Source organism: Mustela nigripes, chromosome 4 (assembly GCF_022355385.1).
Source record: "Mustela nigripes isolate SB6536 chromosome 4, MUSNIG.SB6536, whole genome shotgun sequence".
In the NCBI taxonomy this organism is placed as follows: domain Eukaryota; kingdom Metazoa; phylum Chordata; class Mammalia; order Carnivora; family Mustelidae; genus Mustela; species Mustela nigripes.
The window spans coordinates 80,510,626-80,534,019 of NC_081560.1; the positions used below are offsets into that span (position 1 = coordinate 80,510,626).

A 23,394-nucleotide genomic window follows, 5' to 3' on the forward strand; every position below is an offset into this window, starting at 1 on the left:
ACATAAAATGATTCCCCAAAGGGCCAAAATTTTTGCAATCAATTTAAAATATAACTCGCAATATGGAACTACAATGTTTGAGACTTAGAAACTTCTCTCAAGTATATAATTGATAGAACTGAGTGATAGCCATCTATAATTTTAAAAGACCATGCAAACATTAGGTATGTAATCATCGTAATGTAGGAAGCTATTTATTTTAGTTGTAGTGAAGTCACAGATCATACTTACTTGTATTTCACTTCTATTATTCACTTCTATTATGTATTTAACTTCTATTATGGTTTGTTATTTAAACCAAGCCCTGTTAAAATCTTGAGTCTAAATTTATTAACCCTATTGTCTGATACTTTTTATTCTCAGAAGGATGTGTAGGTTGTTTTTGAAAAATTTTGATATATTTCTGAAGTAGAAAAATTGAGTAGTACTGCAATGGTAAAGTTTGGAGTACAGTGGATAGCCTTTAATAGAAATAGAGAATGGTACCAAAAATTAAAAAAAAAAATTAAGGGGTAGGGAAATTTTAAAATAATTAAAGGAAAATGGTAGTCTCATGAATATTTAAATTAACAACGATTTAGCAAAAATAAAGTTGGCGTTTGTGAGAATATTTTGATATATACCTCTAGTGCTTATCTCGGTTAAGAGGATTGTTAAGAGGATTAAAAAAAAAAACACTCAAAATAAGCAGGCCATTGTTAGATGAGTGTTAAAACAAAATACATCCTATATTAACAGCCCTCATTTTCCTAAGAAAACTTAGCAATAGGGGTGACTGGGTGACTCAGTTGGTTAAGCATCTGACTCTTGATTTTGGCTCTGGTCCTAATCTCTGGGTCATGGGATAGAGCCCCTGATAGGGCTCCACACCCAGCAGGGAGTCTGCTTGAGATTCTCTCCCTCTCCCTCCCTGTCTGCCTTTCCCCATTCATGTACACGTTCTCTCTCTCTCCCTCAAATAAACAAATAAATCTTAATTTATACCTAAGCTTTCTTTTCTTTTTTTTTTTTTTAATTTTAATCTTAGTCTAATGAATAATGTCCTCTGGAAGTTCTTAACGTGTAATTGAGCACCTATATGTCCTCTTTTTCATTTCATTCAATGTTTAATACATATTCAATAAAATGTATTGAATTATAGAATTAAATTCCAGTGTCAGTGAACTAGGAATTATTTTATATTGATTAGTTGATATTTATAGCTCTTTGGTCAAGGTTATTACCATATCCTTTGTAGTTTGTGAACATGAACTTCAGCAGATTTTAAGATTTTAGTATTTTAATGGATAGACTGAGTCTGAAACTCTGAATTTGAAAGTATATTTACTTTGAAGAACATAAATTTTTAATTTGCAGTCTTTTCTGTAATAAGTGGTATATTTTCAGAGTTGATCAGATTTTAATCTTTATTTGTTTTTAAAGATTTTATTTATTTATTTGACAGAGAGACACTGAGAGAGGGAACACAAGCAGGGGGAGTGGGAGAGGGAAAAGCAGGCTTCCTGCTGAGAAGGGGGCCCAATGATGCAGGGCTCAGTCCCAGGACTCTGAGACCATGACCCAAGTTGAAGGCAGACGCTTAATGACTGAGCCACCCAGGTGCCCCAAGATTTTGATCTTTAACAGTTAAGTTTAATAAGCATAACTGATAAACAAAATATTTTGCTACCATAAAGCCAATTCTTAAGAATGAGTAGTATTAGCAATACCTATCTGGGTATTAGGGCATTATGTACATTGTTTCTCTTTTTCTCTAAAAGGATATGCTAAGATTGATAATGATGTCTATTTTAGTGTGTGCTAAGAAAATGTGAATAAATGTATACTAGTTTACAAGGATCTAATTGTATAACTGGTATTGATTTATACAGAGAATATGAGAAAATCAAAATATAAGAATGAGAATAAGGCTGTTAAAAAACTGACTTATGGGCATTTTGTATATGACAGTATTACAGCAAACTACATAGAGTATAAGCTATGTAGTAAGCATTAGGAATTAGGTAGAAAGATGAGTTATTTGGACTGTGTGTTATATAATAGCATAATCACAATAATATTTTCTTTCTACCTTTTGAGAATTTCAGTATGTGGCCATCTTCTGTTGTCTTTATCAGAGCAGTCTTCTCCATGGAACCATGTTCCACAGATGATTGCAAAGGCAGTTTTGACAGCCTTTTATTAGGTTGTTCCTTCCGTGTTCTTCTATCTAAATCATAATTAAAAGAGAAGCCATTGTTGTCTAGTTTATACGTTATGTTTTTAATGAAATTAAAAAGAATCACTCCATGGATGCGCTTTGAGGGTTTTGTGCTATGGGCCGAAGTTTGGTAGAGACGCATTTGTCATCCTTATCTGAGTCTCTTTCTTTCGACCAATTGAAGCATCACGCCGTGTCCTGCTTGCAACCTGTTCTTGACTGGTGCTGCCCAGTGGTTATGGTGGTAGTGCTGTGTGTGGCTTTTTGGCTGGTAAATTTAAATGTCTGCGTTAGATTTTCTGGAACTCTCTTCCCTCCCCATGACCATATGGGTGGAAATGGATGAAACCTGAATCAGTCTAAGTCCCTGTGTTGAGTGAGTACATGCTGCAAAGACTAACCACTCTTTCTTACCTGGATCCCACTAACAATAAGCTCTGGGTTTGTAGGATGAGTGAGGAAAAGCACACAAACTACTTTCATGTTTTACCCACTAAAATCTTATACATAATATATAATGTAAATATGCATACATAGTCACATATTCACTTGGCAACAATACTCTGATGGTTCTACCTCCTTAATTTCTAAAACAGTACTCTTTCATCTTACTTTTGTGCCATCATTCTGTTTATAAAATGACTAACTACCTGGCTTCCTCTGCTTTTCAGGATTTTTTTCCCCTAAATATTTGAAAATCAGAATTTTAATCTCAAAGTTGATCTCTAAGATAAATTTTAAAGCTTGATATTTACCAAATATTAAATCCCTTATCAGACATATTTATCTGCAACTATAAAATAAATGTCATGGTATTTTTATTTTCAATCTTTTATTCTGTTTTTCTTTCTTTAATGCACATTTTTAAAATATGACTGCTTAGGGAAAATAAAAACTCAAAGCTTTCTCTATTAGGACATTGAATGATAGATTAATTTCAGACTGACAGTTTTAAATCCGTATTTTGGTTCATTTCAAAGTCAACAGTCAAATTGAAGAATTATAAAAATATATAAATCCTACATGTTGAAATGATAGGCTCTAATTTATCAGTTTGTTTTAAAAGAAAAACTCTAAATTATTACAATATGTGGTGATAACAACCCTTCCCACTGACATGATTAGACCATTAATGACTTATGACAATATAATTGAACTAACATGTACACTGTAATCACTATGCTAGAAGACCTTTTCAAAATAAGAGATTTAAGTTTAAATCCTGAGTTAGTTGGCTATAGAGAATACATATATAGAAAGAATATAGATGTTTTTATACATTTAATACTGAAATATTTCTGTCCAGTCTTATGATGAATCAGGAAGTGTTAATGAAAACTGGGAGAAAAAAAAAAAAGGTTTTCAGTGGGACAAATTGGAATTGTGTATGCCTTCATAATTTTCAATGTAATGATGAACTATGTTATTTAAAAGTTTCATTTTGACACCTTTAGGTTTTCATTTGTTTTATGAGTTCTGTGTCTAATTTGGCATTTTACTGGTGTTCATTTGTTGAATTTATGGGGAAATAATGAAGACCTCATGTGTGGCCCATCATCTTCTGTCCACATCCCCAAGATTTTGGCCGTGCTGAGTTTAGACCTTCTCTAGCAGCAAAGATACAGAAGGATGATTTGGTACAGTAAAAGATGAAAATTCTGTTATGACCAAGACATTCTTAATTTCAAACTTAAGATTCTTTTAGTACATATAGTAGTATATGTGCATAGTTATTTTCTTCTTCATATTTTCATTTTATTTTAATTTTGTAGTTACTACAAAAGTAATCTATTCATATAATCTTATAAATAACAAGAAGGCTCCCTGAGGATAGAAGTCTATAAAGGAGTGTTATATTTATATATGTGTTATATCTGCACTTAATTTGTGTTTAATATAAATAGTAAGGTATATATTTCAATGTAAAAGAGTATCAAATATTTAGATGCCATTGTATCTTAAATATATAACCATAAACTCCTGGTCTTAACTATGATTTATATATTTCAAAAGTGAAAAGTTCTAAAAATTTCTAAGCTTTTTATTTAGAAAGGTGACATTAATGCATTTGTCAGAAAAATAAAACTTTGAAATATTTTGAAAATTTAAATACTTAAAATACTATTTCAAATCTTAATCATGATTTTACTTTGTATAAACGCACATATGTATACATTTCATATATGTATAGCCGTCCAGTGAGGTATTTTTTCTAGAAAACAGCATTGATTGAAATTTCATTTAAAAACCCCTTAAGCTAGGGGCCCTGGGGTGGCTCAGTCAGTTAAGCGTCTGCCTTCGGCTCAGGTCATGATCTCAGGGTCCTGGGATTGAACCCTGCATTGGGCTCCCTGCTCCTGGGGTGGAGTTGGCTCTTCCCTCTTCCTGTGCCCCTCTCCACCACTCATGCCCTCTCTATCAAATAAATAGAATCTAAAAAACAAAACAAAACAAAACAAAAAAACACCAAATACCTTAAGCTAGGAAAAAAAGTATCCTCCCGTAATCTATATTTTGATGTTGATAGCACAAATGTCAACTTTTTCTGAGCTAAGGGAAAGAATTGTTTAGAAGTGGCCATAACAATGTTCATAAATTTTAGAGAAGATTTCATTTTAAGAACACATTTTTATGCTCAAACAGCTAGTAATACCTGTGAAAGATTTATTAAATAAAAGATGCTAAATTTTAGACAATAACAGACTTTTTTTTTTTCCTAAAGATTTTATTTATTTGAGAGGGAGAGAGAGCATGAGCAGGGGGAGGAGGAGAGGGAGAGGGAGAAGCAGGCTTACTTACCCCTGAGCAGGGAGCCTGATGTAGGGCTCCATTCTAGGACCCTGGGGTCATGACCTGAGCTGAAGGCAGGCACAACCCACTGAGCCACCCAGGCACCCCAGTAGCAGGAAATATTAAAATTTGGTTTAAAAAATAGTAAAATGATAAAATGGGTTCCAGTTGGTGGAAGGATCACTGGGCACATCGTTGGAAGGAAGGGAATAAATTTGTGTTCAGGAGAAGCTTTGAGAATTACAAAGAAATGATAAGTTGAAAGGCAATGTCATCATATTTGGAATTTCCAAAGGCATAAAAATGTTTTTTTCTGTGCTCACACACACACAAATTTGTTTGAAGTTTTGACAGTGTCTAGAAGGGCTATTATAATTAAGTGCTTTTAAAATAAGTTAAATGGTATTGACTATGTGCATTATAAGTATACATGAGTTTAAATAGATAATAGAAAAATACCTGGTTCCCATCGTGATTCTCAGACACACACATCCCTACCATCTTCTAGAAGGTATTGCTACTTTTTTTTAAAAGAAATATAATTTTAAAAAGTAGAAAAAATTTCAGAAAAAGTTTATGAAATACAGAAGCATTTTTTAAAGAATGGAATTATAATTGATACTTAACAATCTAGTAGTTTCAGGTATACAGCATAATGATTTGTTCCATGTATACATTGTGGTATGATCACATTAAGTCTAGTTATCTATCACTAAGGTAAGTTAAAGAGAAAAAACTGTCTTGCAGTGAGAACTCTTAAGATTTATTCTTAGCTGCTTTCAAGTATGCAATCCAATATTGACTATAGTCACCATATTGTACATTCTGCCCCCGTGACTTAATTTATTACTCAAACTTTGTATCTCTTGACCTCCTTCACCCCCCACCCACCCCGAACCCTCCTCCCTTCAGCAACCACAGATCTGTTTGCTGTTTCTGAGTTTTGTTTTGTTCATTCATGTGGTGTTTTTTGTTTTGTTTTGTTTTGTTTGTTTTTAAGATTCCACATACAATTGAAATGATTTGGTATTTGTCTGTGGTTCATTTCACTTAGCAAAGTACACTGCAGGTCCATCCATTTTGTTGCAAATGGCAAGATGTCATTCATTCTTTTTATGTCTGGGTCATATTTCACCGTGAAATATTTTATTGTATACACACACACCACATCTTTTTCATTTACCTGTCCAAAGACACCTGGGCTGCTCCCAAACCTTGGCTATTATAAACCAGGCTGCAGTAAACATAGGTGTGCATATATCTTTTCCAGTTCATGTTTTTGTGTGTTTTGTTCGGTTGGCATATTTAGTTTTGTTTTGTTTTTGGATAAATACCCAGAAGTGGAATTGCTAAATCATAAGGTCTTTCTATTTTTAAATTCTTTTTCTATTTTTAAGTTTTTTGGTGAACCTCCTTATTCTTTTCCATAGTGGCTGTACCAGTTTACATTCCCATGAGTGGCACACCAAGTGTTCCCTTTCGCCCATATCCTCACTAACACTTGTACTTGTCTTCTTGATACCCGCCATTGTGACTGGTGTGCGGTGGTATCTCATTGTAGTTTTGATTTGCCTTTTCCAGATGATGAGTGATGTTGAGTATCTTCTCATCTGTCCCTTGGCCATCTGCATGTTTCCTTTGGAAAAATGTCTGTTTAGGTTCTCATTCTGTGTTTTAGTTGGATTGTTTCTTGTTTTTTTGCTGTCATTGGGTAGTGTGAGTTCTTTAAGTATTTTGGATATTACTCCTTTCCAGATTCATGATACTCAAATAAGTTCCTGATTTCAGTCAGTTACCTTTTCATTTTGTTGATGATTTCCTTCACTGTTCAGAAGTTTTCTAGTTTGATGTAGTCCAGTGAATTTTTGTTCTTGTTGCTCTTCGCTTTGGAGTCAGATTCAAAAAATTATTACCAAGACTAACATCAGGGAGCTCACTGCCTGTTTTACTTTAAGAGTGTTATAAATTCAGATTTTGCATTCAAGTCTCTAATCCCTATTTTAAAGTAATATTTGCGTATGGTGTAAGGTAAGGATTCAGTTACATTCTTTTTGCATATAGTTGTCCAGTGTTTCCAGCAGTATTTACTGAAGAGACGATTCTTCTCTGCTGCATGATCTCACCTCCGTCATTGTAAATTAATGGATCATATATGCTTGAGTTTATTTCTGGGTTTTCTCTTCTGTTCCATTGACCTATATAAATGTTTTTATGCACAGGCTTTTTGATTTTAAACACAAAATGTTGGCAATGTCATATTTATGAATAGCAGATAAGAAGGCCAAAAAAAAAAAAAGTGAGATTGATACTCTAGTAAAATAAATATAAGAGAATTTCGGTTGAATCAAAGAAATGAAAGGCTTTGCTTCAGACTGATTTGGAAGGCCAGAGAAACTGACAGGTCCTAGAAAAGATACTGGCTTCCATCAGTTTGATACAGAACATAAAGTGACAAGAAAGTACAGGCTTCTTTTAAAAATGTAAATAAGATTAATATCAAAGAAAAGACATTTTGCCAAGAATGGCAAAATCCATTTCAGTAAGCCATCCATGTTTGTATCAGAATGTTAACTGTGTGTTTAGGATTCAATAGAGTTTATTTCTTCTTAACAATTGCCTAATGTTGTCTGAGGAAACACAAGATTTAAAAAGTCTTGATCTGTTTGTTACCTCCTGATACTACATTTTCCTGAAAGGCCGATTGAGATTTTCTTTTTCGGAGTAAAAATGTGGTAGGCTTCTCCATAATTAAATCTTGTCCCTCTTGCCTTCTGAGGAATAAGGGTGGTTGGCATTTGTGCATTCAGAGCTGATACTGATTTAAATCATTGCTGAAAGTCAAAGGTGGTAAGTGCATTGCAGAAGAGAGCCTCACAGTGATGGTGAGAAGAGACTGTTTGGCAATTTGAAGTGTTTTTATAATACATCTACGACTCCTGTGGTAGAACTTTATGGTCTTAGAAGCCCATGTAATCATCGAGCCTCGGTCTCCTGAGGCTCCGTAAGTGTAAAGCAGAACAGATCACCTCATCATTCTGAGGGAGGCAGAAGGGAAATTGCTGCTTCTCCGAGTACGCAGTGAGCATTAGTTACAGTGTTCTACATACAAGATGTGCAGGCATTGTATCCCTCGGTACTTGATTTAAGTCAATAACTATTTTAAAAAGCAAAATTTATTTATTTTTTTAAAAGCAAAATTTTTTTAAAAAAGGCATTAGATGATGGGTTTTTATTGGTTTCAGTATCTTTATTTCCTCTCTCAATGGACTGTGAGGCATGCTTAGATACGTGGAATTTGTATTCAGTGCATTTATTTTAATGCAGATGTGAAAATCAGATTTGAAAGGCACATTTTGCTTTTCATTAAATGAGAACTTTAGGGGTGTCTGGGTGGCTCAGTCAGTTAATGTCTGCCTTCAGCTCAGGCCATGACCCCAGGACCCTGAGATCTAGGCCCTGGATCAGGCTCCTTGCTCAGTGGGGAGTCTGCTTCTACTTCTCCCTCAGTCTCCCCCTGCTTGTGCTCGCTTGCTCCCTGTCTGAAAAATAAATAAAATCTTTGGAAAAAATGAAAACTTTAGGCATAAAGCATTCTACTCACTGTTTTTTTTTTTTTTTTTTTTAAAGATTTTATTTATTTATTTGTCAGAGAGAGAGCGAGCGAGAGCGAGCACAGGCAGAGTGGAAGGCAGAGTCAGAGGGAGAAGCAGACTCCCTGTGGAGCAAGGAGCCCGACGTGGGACTCGATCCCAGGACGCTGGGATCATGACCTGAGCCAAAGGCAGCTGCTTAACCAACTGAGCCACCCAGGCGTCCCTCACTGGTTACTTTTTATGGGGAAAAATGTTCTTGTTTATGAGAGGTCCACATTGTTTCCTTTTGGCAATCTCTCTTTGATCTGTAAAGCTTCTTCAGTCCTTGAGGATCTACAGTGCTTATTGGTGTCAATAACGAACTTTATCCAAACCAGTTCTTTGAGGAGTTACTGAAACAGTGACTCCTCAACCTGATTCTTCCATGTGGCTTTCATAGCTAAGCTATAGATTCAATTCTCTGAGTGCCTGTGAGATAACCCTTTTTAATGGATATCTTCACAGGTATACCCTATTATGCTTAAAACTGAGTTCCTCACTGTTGTCCTAAATATCCTTCCTGCTCCAATGTTCATACCTTTGTTAATAGTGCTGTTTAGGCCCAAGCCAGAAAACCAGTTTTCTTTTTTTCCCCCTTTGCTATTGTCTGTCACTACAATCTGCAGATGATTTCTATTCTTCTTTCTTTTTTTTTTTTTTAAAGATTTTATTTATTTATTTGACAGAAGGAGATCACAAGTAGGCAGAGAGGCAGGCAGAGAGAGAGAGAGAGAGGGGAGCAGGCTTCCTGCGGAGCAGAGAGCCCGATGCGGGGCTCGATCCCAGGACCCTGAGATTATGACCTGAGCCGAAGGCAGCAGCCCAAACCACTGAGCCACCCAGGTGCCCCTATTCTTCTTTCTTTTTAAAAAGATTTACTTTTTTTAGAAAGAGACATAGAGGTGGGGAGGGGCAGACACAGAAGGGGACAATCTTAAGCTCACTCCCCAATGAGTGTGAAGCCTGATGCAGGACTTGATCTCACCACCCTGAGATTATGACCTGAGCCAAAATCAACAGTCGAATGTTCAACTAAGTCACCCAGGCATCCCTCTGCTCTCCGTCTTTTGGATCTCTTTGCATTCTCCAGGTGTACCACTTTTATTTTTTAAGTTCAGGCCACTATTACTCCTCTCTAACCTGGCTGTACTCATTGTCTCTGTTCCCCATTCACATCTGTCTTCCCATCTATATTGTCTTCCTTCATAATAACTTCCGAGGGAGGGGCGCCTGGGTGGCTCAGTGGGTTAAGCCTCTGCCTTCAGCTCTGGTCATGATCTCAGGGTCCTGGGATCTAGCCCCGCATAGGGCTCTCTGCTCAGCGGGGAGCCTGCTGCCCCCTCTGTCTCTGCCTGCCTCTCTGCCTGCTTGTGATATCTCTCTCTCAAATAAATAAATAAAATCTTTAAAACCAACAACAACAAAAACAAAACAAAACAAAACAAAAACTTCTGAGGGAGGTCTCAATTGCAAATATGTTTCTTTTGCACATCAGCTTATATGTCTCTGTAATTCTCAAAATAAATATTTATTTTGTTTTTAGTACTTGTGGATCATCATAGCTGTATGTCTCTAATCCTAATCTGGCCCTGTTGTCCGCCCCCCCCCCCAACTTCAATCATTTTAAAGAGCATCCAGCTCCCAGAATGCCCCTTTAAAAACAAATCAAGCAACATCCAACAAAAATCCCTGTGCCCTGCATGGGGTGATCACTGAATCAACCCCCTCGCCTTCCTACTATGTCTCCAACTCCTTAAAACTGTGTTTGCCACCTCCTCCAGGAACTCGGGAGTGACCACCACACCTTCCTCTGAATCTCTGAAAACATTTACTTAGCTTCATAGGCAGGTTTACTGTTACTAGAATCTGGGATCCAAAAGCAAAATTTGATGTAAGCTGCTTTGATTTCTCTGTCTTCTCTATTAGATTTAGAGTAACTTGAAGAATTTTCACAATTTATTTGATTTTAATTCGAAGAGCCTCATCAAGGATTATGAATGTTTTTTTGAATGATTGAGCACAGTGCTGGAATTAGACCTTTACCTCGCTAGGATTTCATTTATTATAGTAAAAGTGCCCAAGCCATTTTTAATCTATTCTACCTTCTTTTGTGACACATGTTATCTGTTGGGATATTTTGGCATTGCAGGAAGACTGTTGCGAGTTCTTACCCTTGAAAAACTTCTAGATCATGGAGGCATTCTGTTGCTCTCTGTGAATTTCCCATTTGTCAGTATCGTTAGTGTCTATTATCTCCTTAGATCCTGTCTATTATCTCCTCAGTCGTTCCATGGTGCGTCCTTTGTCTTTCATGTCTCAGCTTAAAGTATTTCTTCAGAGAGAATATTCCTGACGGTCTAGTTTCACATAGTCACCCAGTCAATCTCTGTGACCTCCCCAGTTTCAATTATTTAAACAACACTGAACAACTCTGATAGGTTATTATTTATTCAGGTATTTATTGTGTGTGGCTTCTACTAGGATGTTACAAGGCTTGACTGGGGGAATGACCCTGTAGTTCTGAAGAAGGAGCCTGCCCACCACTTACTTTTGTAATTATGTTATTTATATATCTTTGTAGCTGAGTATAGTTGACATACAGTGTTCGATTAGTTCCAAGGGTACAACACAGTGGTTTGGCAGGTTTATACATTGTTACGTTCACCACAAGTGTACCTCCCATCTGTCTCCACACATCACTACACTATTCTATCATTGACTGTATTCATTACGCTTTGGATTTTTTTTGTAAGTTGTTTTTTTATTTCTGTGACTTACTCCATAGCTGAAGGTCTATATCTTCCACTCCCTTCATCCAGTTTTGCCAGCCCCATCCCCTCTGGCAACCATCAGGTTGTTCTCTGGGTATAGAAGTTTCAGTCTGTTCTTTGTTTATTAATATGTTATTTTAGATAAAATTTATGACTGAAATCATAATCAAATCTCAGTCTGACTTAGCATAATACCTTTTAGGAATATCCATGTTGTCTCAAATAGCAAGATCCCATCCTTTTCTGTGGGTGCGTAATTCTGTATCTAAAATACATACATATGTATGTATATGTATACCACATGTTCTTTTTCCGTTTCTCTATTGATGGACACTTAGGTTCCTTTCATAGCTTGGCTATTATTAAGAATGCTACAGTAAACAAAGGAGTGCCTGTGTCTTTTCAAATTATGTGTTGCTTTTTTTTTTTTTTTTCTTTTTAGGTTAATATCCATAAGTGGGATTACTGGAGCATAGGGTATTTCTATTCATAATTTTTTAAGGAACGTCCTTACTGTTTTCTATAGCGGCTGTACCAGTTTGCGTTCCTATTAAACGTGTACAATGGTTCCTTTTTCTCCACATCTTCGCCAACACTTTTTTGTCCTTTTTTTTTTTTTTTAAACTTGAGCCATGTAAATAAAGTTTTATGGGGACAAAATCACAGCCATTCATTATGTGTGGGTTCTGGCAGCTTTTTTCTACAGTTTCAGTGTGAGTCATTGTGACAGAGACCATATGGGCTATAGACCTAAAATTTTTTCCTGTCCGGTCCTTCAAGGAAAGTATTTGCCAACTCCTGCTCAAGGGCATAGATCAGTGCCCGACACAGATGAGGAGCTCAATAAATGTTTGTTAGATGAGTGTGTGATAGAAGCTAGGTGAGTAAGGAAGGAAGCACACAAATTGGGAGGTACTTAATAGGGAGCTTCTTAGATATTTTTGTTGACCTGAAGGGCTTCCTAATAACTGGGCTATGGTGGGTATACACCAACTTCTTCAAAACATGTATATTAAAAGGGATTGATATATTACCAAACTTGAAACCAAAGAGATGACTGGAGTGATGGGACTCCTCCAGTTCAGATGCTGACGGCACTCGTCTCTCACTTTGAGTCGAAGGGAGGAGAAGGAATTTTTGGGTCACTTATACCTGCTTAGAATGTAGCATAATGAAGGTTAAACTAAAAGTGTTTTACCCTTTACTGAAAATTACCTCTAACTTCAAAAGATGACCTAACACATGAGACTACAATTAACATATTTACTTAGTTTTTCGTTTACTTAAAAGTATTTTTGAGTAATTACTCATGTTAATCATTACTGTTCCTTGAATTCCTACTATGCATTAAATGTAGCGTTCTTTGCATTTTCCTAACAACCCTGAATATCCTAGGTCCTGTTCTCTCCATCTTCTACCTGAAAAACTAGAACCCTAATCCATTTGTTTAGTTTGCCCGGTGTTGTATAACTGTGTATTAAACAGAGAATGGTCCTTTCCCGTTACCTTTTCCACAATGTTCTAGGCATTGGAGGAAAAATAACCTAGTGTCTACCCTAGTAGTGGACAGTATAATAAGGAAGCATGCAAATAAACAAGGATGGTGAAATATGGGAAGCATGTGATTGAGGTTTACAGAAGAAGCTGTAGGAGAGTGGGGAGGTTTATTGAGGGGCAGATGGGGTGGAAAAATCACAGAAGACCCTGCAGAGAAGGTGATGCCGGCTGTCCTAAGAGAGAAGGGAGGAGGTTGACAAGTGGACATGGTAGACCGAGTCCAAAGCCAGAAGACAGTATGTGCAGTGCTGTGGGAGGGAGGCGGCAGCACTGCCTGCTCTGAGGAAGGCACAGATCTCATTAGAGCTTGGGTTTATGGCACATGGAAGCAATGGAAGACCCAACTGGGAGGTTGAGAAGACAACCAGGTAAGACCAGTTTTTATGGAGACTAACTAAAGACTTAGAATTAGGGAGGGCATTTGCAGAGTAGAACACTGTGGCAACCGTGGGAGGGATGGGGGAAATGGAAGGGAAATTGGAAGCAGGGAGATTACCTGAAGCTTGTTGCTGAAGACCTAAGTGAATGTGGCCCTAGAGTAAGAGAAGATGAGTACATAGGGGGGCTCGCACACATGACCTGGTCCTTTACCATCTTGTTACATTTCACAGATCAAAAACCTTTAAACTGTTTCTAATAGCTCGTGCAAATGATTTGTTTTGAGCAGGTGTTGAATCAAACTACATCAAAATAACAAGAGCTTCTTCCCCTGTTTGATTTTGATAAATTTTAAGCTTTTGTGGAATATTAGGTATGATTTATTAATTTATTATTGAACACCTGATTTATTAAAATCAAAAAAGTATTCATTATTAAATTATTTGCTGAACAACACAGTAGCCAGGATTGATAAATATAAATCTCATGTGTCAGTAACTGTAACATGTACTTTAAAATCTGAACAAATCATGCTCAGTGTGATGTAAGTATCCTGAAAGCTGACAGTTGATGTATTTTTGAAGATGTCTATTTGTATAAGTAGCAAAGTATGTCCTAAGGGTTCTGCTGGTGTGTATGCTGGATGCATAGGGACAAATCTCTATTCACGTGCAAGCAGAGATATAAGGATATTAACCTCATGTCTTAGAAATGATATTAGAGGGGCGCTTGGGTGGCTCAATCGTTAAGCATCACCCTTCGGCTCAGGGTCCTGGGATCGAGCCCCACATCGGCTCCCTGCTGGGCAGGAAGCCTGCTTCTCTTTCTCCCACTCCCCCTGCTTGTGTTCCCTCTCTCCCTCTGTCTCTGTCAAATAAATAAAATCTTTAAAAAAAGAAAAAAAAAGAAATGTTTGATTTTATTCACAAGTCTGTAACAATCTAGTTCAATATCTTAGATTTGTTTTGTTTTCACTGTGAAATCCGTGCGTGGTGTTTCCACCAAAGGATTGCTCTTCTTGTTCCCGGCCGGCTACCACATTCTATGTTTCTGTGCCTCTGCTCTTTCCACCTTAAAATCACCAGGCAACTCTTTGTTCTGAAAGTGGTTGACACAAACCCCTACGCACCAGGCAGCCCGTACCTCACTGACCGCATCACCCTGTTCCCCAGGAGCCTTGTTATCCTTTTTCTTCAGCCGTGTCTTGTTAGTCAGCTCTAGTATTTTATGAACCTTGTTAGTGAATTCAGTCCAGTTTTACACGTAGACGCTGAATTGTCTATGCACTTAGACAGTCTGCGAGCTAAGGCAAGGGGTTTCGCAGGTCTAATTTGGTCTGTAATTTTCAGCCCCAGTTTCTTCTCAGCTTTATCAGAGCCGTGTGTTCAGAACTCCATGCACACATGTGCGTGACACACTTTTTCCCACCGGAATTTCAGTGTGTGTCTGCTGTATTCAGGGCCGCATTCACCAGTGTGACTTGATTTCAGGAGCACTGGAAGTATCCCGTTGCCAAAAATTACCTCCTCCCCCAAATTACGTGGTACATTAAATGATAGCCTTGTTTTTTTTCGTTCAGTTTGCATTCTCTTGTAATGTCAGTGGTTTTGAACAGTTAACACACTTTTTTCTTCATGTAATGTAAAATGAGGTAGTGTTGTTGGCTATTAATTTGGGGCCAAAGTGAGAGAAAATGTTCTTTGAGGCAAGGGGAGAACAGAAGGCTTTAATTCCTTCTAGCGTTTCAGCAGCTCCGTCAGAATTGTTCCATCAGGGTATTTTTATTTTTATTTTTGTGGGTTTTTTTTTGTTTTTTTTTGTTTTTGTTTTTTGTTTTTTTTTGTTTTTTTTTTTTTTTGAGATAGAGAGAGAGAAAGAAGGAGAGCGAGTGCACGAGTAGTGGGAGGGGCAAAGGGAGAAGAAGAGCGAATCTCATGCAGAGTCCACGCTGGGGGAGAGCCCAACGCCAGGCTCGATCTAAGGACCCTGAGATCAGGATCTGAGCTGAAATAAAAAATGAGTCACCTGGGCACCCCCTTCAAGATATTTTTAAAAAATCGTTCGTATGCTGGCAATTAAGAGGTAAGTAAGATAATAATGTAAGGACTGGGGATGTTTCTTGTGCAGTTAGTAAGTCACAGAGTTCTACGTTCATGTAATCTTGAACACGGCTCTGTGAAGTAGATGCTCTCCATCCCATTGTGCAGGTGAGGAAAAGCAGGTTTGAGAGAGGGTCATTTTCCTAAGGTCAGTTAGTTCCTTCTGGCATCAAGACCTGGGGTCTCTGGGAAGGCAGTCAGTGAGCATAGTCTTTGCTTACACTACATATATTCACATAGAAAAGTCATAACTGCTAAGTATTTGAGGAAAGGATCCCACCAGGAAAATATATGTGTTTTTAAAAAAAAAACAAAAACAAAACCCTTGATCTGAGGTGTTTAAAATTTGGTCTTAATTGAATATTCTCATAGGGCTCCCAACTCCATTTGACTGATCTCAGAGTTTATTTTGGGGGGGAAATCTCATATTTTATTTCACTTGTAAAAGTTTAAAGGTGTTTAGGGCATTTTTAGGTATTTTCATTTGTTCAAAATTTAGCAGGCTCTGTGTTTACTGAAATAAAAAGACTAATATATAGTAATAGGTATTTAACTTTTTAAACAATTTTAATTACAGATAGTTAAATTTATGATAAAAATTATATTGAATAGTATCATTGGGAAAAATTGGATCATCTTCAGGCAATTACTCCCAAATTGCTGGTTTATATTTACACATTATGTTTTCACATTTCAAATGACAATATTTCAGTCACTTGATTCCAGTGAAGAATACCTCTCCATGTGAGAGCTCCTAAATAAAGCAGATGGAAGGGAAGTGGGTTCATTACAAAATAAATAGAATTACAGTCCCATTGCTGTATATAAAAGGAGTGTTGCTATTCAAGTAAAATAACCGACAGGACTAGAATAATACGCTGAGCCGTGGAAGGAATCTTTCATCTGTGTTGAACAGCTAAAGGAGGTATGTACCATACAGGTTTATAAGCAGCTGAGGAAAGGATTGTAATCATAGTCGTTGTTCATGGGTTGTATTTTAGTTGTAAACTTGTTAGATGTTCACAGCCTGCAGACCATCTAGGGTCCTTACTGTATCTGAGGTCCCCCCCCCCCCCCCGATGAAAACAGAAACACAAGGAGTTAAATAATTAAAGCAGCCTGTTGTTCCAGTGATAAAGACTGTTGGCTACTGAAGTTACTCATCGTTTATTTGGTCGTGATGATACTAGAAACAGAAAAACTTAGAATGCCTGAAGGGTAAAACAAAGGTTTTTCTTTCCTATACTTAAAATAGTTCTTAAGCAGAATCCGTACAAGCCTCCAAGAAGAATCTTACAAATAATTAGCATTTTATTGGAAGTGACATTAAAATCCTTCAATTAATAAACATGACATTAGATCTCAGTGTCTTCCATTTCCCTTGCATTATTCTTAATTTCTGTAATGACAAAGTGGATTTCTTCTGAGCTCCTTCTATGCATGCCATAATTTGCAGATTTCATTAAAGCAGAACAGCTGGGTTCTGGGTATTAGCCAGGTGCTCTGTCTATGGGAAACTAAAGAGAGAGGGAGCAAGGCCAGGAATCTCCGTAATACGGAGGTTAAAGAACTGACAAGGATAAGCGCCTTTTAATATGTGCACCAAATTCACTGTAGGAATACGGCTTATCTCCTCATCAGGGTCCACATGTGCCTTTGGAGCCTTCTGTCAGCCTTCCCCAGTGGGAGGTAGATTCTGGTGCCGGAGACGTGATTAGAGAGATGAGATTTGGTCCTCCAATCTCCCTGTACCTTATTAATCTTTCATTTACACTGGGATTAGATGAGATTCCATTAGCGAAATCCACTGAAAGGATTCGTTCATTTTAATATTTATGCACACTGTCTGGTCCTTAAAGTGGATTCTTTTTATGTGTGTACTTAATTGGATCAGTGGATTTCTTGTTATTAACATTTTTCTTTTCAGAGATGATGAATAAAATTAGTGACATCTGGTTCAGCTCCACTGTTAAATATAACTTTTAATAACTACTTTATGTACTGTAGGATAAAATGAACATTTGCTATGAAGACAAAATCAGTTTAGTTTAGAATCACATAGTAAGCATTGACTCATTAAAAGAAAAAATAAAGCAAAACTGTAATATTGTGTGCATGTCCAAAAATGGGGTGGTAAAGGATGATATTTAATGATACTGAAAAGTGGCTTTGAAACCCTTATTTACTGAGGTGTGAGAATAGTGTCTTAGAATTTGAGACTAAAATGAAAATTTGTCCAAAACAAAGGATATGATAACGTGGCCCAAAGTATTAATTTGCTATCATGAAGTAGAGTTTTTAAATTATATTAACTTCCACTTTGAAGAAATTTTGTTTTGGCTTTGTGTTGACACTGTTCATTGAATAGATTATTTTTTTTTAAGATTTTATTTATTTATTTAACAGAGAGACACAAGGAGAGAGGAAAACACAAACAGGGGGCATGGAGGAGGGAGAAGCAGGCTTCCCACTGGGCAGGTAGCCCGAGTGGGACTCAATCCCAGGACCCTAGGATTATGACCTGAGCCGAAGGCAGACACTTAACGCCTGAGCCACCCATGAGCCTGGACAATATTGCTTTTTAAAAAGTGCATTAGTGGGACACCTGGGTGGCTCAGTTGGTTGGGCGTCTGCCTTCGGCTCAGGTCGTGATCCCAGCGTCCTGGGATTGAGTCCCACATCGGGCTCCTTGCTCAGCAGGGAGCCTGCTTCTCCCTCTGCCTCTGCTGCTACTCTGTCTGGCTGCGCTCGCTCTCTCCCACACTCTCTCTCTGATAAATAAATTTAAAAAAAAAATCTTAAAAAAAAAAACAAAGTGCATTAGTGCCATGTGTTTGTAGTTGTACTTAAGCAAGATTCCCCAACGTGGCATTGTTGACTGTTTGAGCTGGTAATTGTATGTGGTGGGGTCCTCCTGTGCACGGCAAGATGGTCAGAGCATCCCTGGTTTTTCCCCACTAGATTCTAGTAGACGCTTGCGGATCTTGACAATCACAATATCTCTCGGCGTTGCTGACTATTCCTCGGGGAGGAATAGTGGTCTCAATTGAGAAACAGTGTGCTACAAAAGTACAGGTTTTTTTTTTTTCATATTTAAAGTTTTAAATAATCAGAGCTACATATAAAATGAAAGCTTAGAAATCGGTTGCTCATAAACAGTACAAATTTTAGAATGGGATACAATTGAGTGCTGTCTCTAAAGCTCTGTGTTTTTTGTTTTGTCAAATTGAAAGTCTTTCCTAGGTTTTATTTTTGTCACAATAAAAAAGGAGATACTATTAGTATCTCAAAGTGCCATTCTAAAAGTTAAATGGCATAATGTTCTTCCTGCCACAGTATGTGGTTAATTAAATATCACTGACTTTATCAGTGGCTATAGTTTAAATAACCCATACCAATGTTACCTAAATGCAAGGCTATAATAGAGCAGTATTATTAGTTAAATGGAAATAGTATCTTAAACATTTTAACCAGTTCTCCTGTTTTTCGTTTATGAAACTATAACATATTTAGTATGGTTAAACAAAAGTAGTTTTAGTATCTCTTTTGTTTCATGGCTTTAATACCTGTAGGTCTTACCTAAGACTGGTCAAAACTGTCTTGTATTTTAGAAAATGCATTTTTGATGTAGACTTACCAAAGTTATTTTATATTTTGAATAAACCCTACTACGTTTTTTCTTTATTTTTACTAGCTTCTATCTGTTTCATTGAAAGATTTAGTTGACATTTATGGGCATTACAAATGATCTTAAGGTTTTTCAAATAGTCATATGATGCTTCGAAAGCATGATGAAGTCGTGAGCCTTGACTAAATCAAGAAAATGGCTTCCTGTTTAAATGGGAGCAGTAGTGCAACCCTTTTTGGGTTGAAATTTGTGGAGGAAAATGGGATTCAGAACTTGTCAATGATTCTTTAATCCATGTCATAAGTCTGATGTAGGTTTAAGTCCTGTATCTTAGAAGAATTAGCAGGAAATGTAAGGCACTTCTTTTGTCCTGTTACAAATTAGATTTTTCTTTGTTCCCTTGAGAAGCCAGATTGAACAATAGAATATTCTGAAAGAGAATGGCTGAACCCCAAGGCCATGCTTTTGAAAACTAACTATAGGAAGAATAGAGATGGATGCTTGGTCCTCTGAATCAATTAACAGTGAAATCCTGTCCTACCATTCAGAATAGAGGCCTGAGTCAAGGTTGACTTTTCCAGCATTCATGGCTTTCAACAGGCTTAGCCTTGCATATTTATAAAAGACTTTTTTTTTTCCCCAGAATAAAACATTCTTACAAAGATAAAAAATCTCCGTTTCTTAGAAGTGATCCTAAAATGAGGACTAACTTTACTCTTCATGCAGGCGTAAGACACTTAGTTAAGTTCATTAGTAATTGGCACTAGGTTCAGGGCTAGATCACTGTAGACTTGTTTGTCTTCCACAGTGGGGGAAAAAAAAATGTAGGCCACTCCTGTGCTTGTAAGATTTGTTCAACTGAGAAATTCAAAGTGGATGTGAATGGAGGACATGAGAAGGTTGCAGGGAGCAATGAGTAAAATGGCATGAGTGAATGTAGCATATGTTAAATAATGCAATACACACACAATGTGTAATTGAAAATATGAAATAAGATATTTTAAATATTGCTAAGCCTATAGAAAAGTAGCAGAGCTATTATCTGTGTTCTTAAGTATATCTGTCTAAAAGCATGAAGTTTTGTTTGGGGCCAGGAAATATTGCAGGATTTCTTTAAAAAATAATTTATTTTGAAATAACTATATGAAATATTTTTTGGCTACAAAGTTATATCATAATTTCTGTAATTAGGTGGAATACTTGGCATTTTGGTTTTTTTGTGTAGACATTCAAATAAAGATTGTGACTTACAGGAAATAATTGCTTTCAAAATTCTTGGTAATAAACAATGACAAAGGCAAACAAAGTATGTTGAATTTTAGTGAGTCAGGATGCCACAGTTACTCATTGAGTGTTGAGTCTTTATCAGAAAGAACAATATGTTTTCATATTCCTACTGAACAGTAATACTTGTTGAAAATAATTTTCTGAGGTATTTGGGCTCATTTTATTATTTTTTAAATCATAAAAAGATTATGTTTTATGTCTTGTAAGTACTATGGTCTTAGGGAAGAGGAAGAGACTGAAAATACTGGTTGAGGACAGAAAGGCACAGCCCAACCACGTAAACACTTGGTAATACGAAACAAACAAAAAATCTACAGTAACTTTTAACTTTTCTAAGGCACCAGGCTTTCTACACAGTTGTGCCAGAAGAATTACTTAAAAACATCTTCCTAAGTAAAGTCTACTTATGAATTTAGATAAGAGAGAGAGAGAAAGAAAGAAAAAAAGTGTAGGTAACTATAATGGAACTAGCAGGGCAAGAGAATAGATTCAGGAAATGACATAAACTTCATTTCACCAGGGCCAATAATCTGCATTAGTTTCAATCTTCTATCATCTGCCGATCACCCAGTTATTTCAGTATTGTGCAGCCTGAGTTATGCTAATGGCATAGAAGTGGAGAGAGATGAGACACCAAATGATTCTGGAAAAGCTATTTAATTTTATAAGGTTAAGCAGATAAAAGTTTGTTCACTTTAGGGATGTAGTTTAAGAAACTAAAATAAAATAGATGTATTAGTCAAATGTAATACATAGAGTGGATCAGGAAAATATAGCCAAATAGGCAAGAGGGGTCTAAAATGCATTCATACTTTCCGGTGGGCGTTGATGCTTTACATTTGTTTTTAATACATTTTTAACTTGCTCAGTATAATTTGAGGAAAAAATTAATTTCTAATGAAGCAATTTATGTTACTTTGTAGTTTTGGTGTTTTCAGGAACTGGAACAGTATGATTGTTCTCTCTAAACGTCTCTCTAAAGTTCTCTGAAGAAAGACTGGAGCTAACTTTGCACTCCCGCAACAGATTCTTTGATTTTGATTTCTTGCTTCAGATGTTCAAGTAAAGATAATGACTAACAGAATAATGATGGCACTAAGAAAATCTTGATCCGTAGACGAGGGCAAATGGAAGCATCTGTAACCCTAATCTGGGATTAAGCCTTGCACATCTGACAGAGATACAGTTCCCTTTCTCTCATTTGAATGGAACTTAAAATCCGTTCAGGCGCCTATTACTGTAGATTCCTTAAGTCCCTGGCTCATTCGCAGATGAACAAGTTTTGAGAAAAACATTTTGATACCTACTTCATTAATGTCTTATCTGCAAAGGAATTTTCAGATACATAAACTGCAAACTTTAAGACCCATCACCATAATAAGAATATTCTGGGGTGCCTGGGTGGCTCAGTTAAGCATCTGCCTTCAGCTCAGGTCATGATTCCAGGGTCCTAGGATGGAGTCCAGCCTCCTGTTCCCTGCTCAGCAGGGAGTCTGCTTCTCCCACTCCCCCTGCTTGTGTTCCCTCTCTTGCTATCTCTCTCTGTGTCAATAAATAAATCTTAAAAAAAAATTCAGAGCTTTACTCCCCCCCCCCCCCCCCCCCGTACCTAAAGTATAATTAACAATCAGCATATCAAAGCCTGATATTTGGTAGTTGTCATCAAATAAAACTAAGAAAACAATCAGCAACCTTGAAAACAAATAAAACTTTATTAAAAATAATTAGATACCAGTTGTTGCTTGATGTGAATTAAAGAGTGAAGGAAATTGAAGAGATAGCTAGAGTAGATTGGCAACTAATAAAGTGTATCTGAATCATAAATAAACATGATTATTTGTTCAGTAGAATATTACTGTAAAATTCACGACTGTTTAAAGAAAAGTACAATGTTCCTCTTTTTCTGTGATGTTTTGTATATAACTTAAATATTCATGAATAGTATTAGTTCAGGTTATCCATGTGAATATGAATTTTTATATAATGGGTCACTTAATGTTCATTGGATCATGCTCTTGAATATAAATTCACTAGTATCTCAGACACACCGTGGATCTGACCCAGCTCATGAATATTCACACACACAACTGATCTTTCTGCAAGTAATCACATCCATAAAGATGGAAATCTTGTTAGTTCTCAATAATGAGAAATGCATTTGGATGCCGGTCCCAGGACAATTTCACAAGACCCTTGTTTTCTTTCTTTTTTTTTTTTTTTGTAAATGATAAGCTTAAAAATATAAACACATATGCTGTGCATCTTTCTTGTTAAAAATTCTTTTGTTTCTTTGACCTTTACAGAATATTGGGTGTGATTTAACTTTGACTGCATTTGCCGCCTTCATTTGCTGTGGTCCCAGAAAATAGAAATTAAGCAATTTCTCCAGTCCTTATCCCACACGCATTTCCTCTGTTTAGGCTTGACCATAGATTGTCAAGTGCACAGCTGTCCAGTCTCCTGATCTGCTGGGGGCATGGTACATATATTCCATATAAAGGGGGGAGAAAAGATGTGAGATGATGTATGTCATCCTTTTGTGTAAAGGGAAGATAATATTCTAAGCTAAGGAAATGTTCGCTGTGTTAGAAATAAGATGCTCTGATCACGGAGCCCCATAATGCTACACTAAACCCCACCTTATGGTAGCTTCTCTTTCATTATAATGGATGGCAAATGTTTTTAGTCCCTATCCAAGTTCAATCAGTAGTTGTCAGTAAGAATCAAAATCTGGGGCCAGGCCCTTATTAGCCTCATTCTCTAATATTTAATTGAACTAACCAGAAAAAAAGAACTGTTGCTCACAAAAGTAGGTAGTAAAGGGGCGCCTGGTTGGCTCAGTGGGTAAAGCCTCTGTCTTCGGCTCAGGTCATGATCTCAGGGTCCTGAGATCGAGTCCCACATTGGTCTCTCTACTCGGCGTTGAGCCTGCTTCTCTCTTTGCCTGCCTCTCTGCCTACTTGTGATCTCTCTTGTCAAATAAAATCTTAAAAAAAAAAAGTAGTAGTAAAGCATCAGCTACTTTGGATTTCTAGCACTGGTATTGTCTAGC

The 23,394-nt window shown here is 36.9% G+C and overlaps 1 protein-coding gene across 2 annotated transcripts in view; it reads left to right on the forward strand.

Annotated features, from left to right (window-relative positions):
• The window catches only part of CACNA2D1 (calcium voltage-gated channel auxiliary subunit alpha2delta 1), a 501,786-nt gene that overhangs the window by 341,579 nt on the left and 136,813 nt on the right, over window positions 1-23,394 (forward strand). The window lies entirely within an intron of this gene.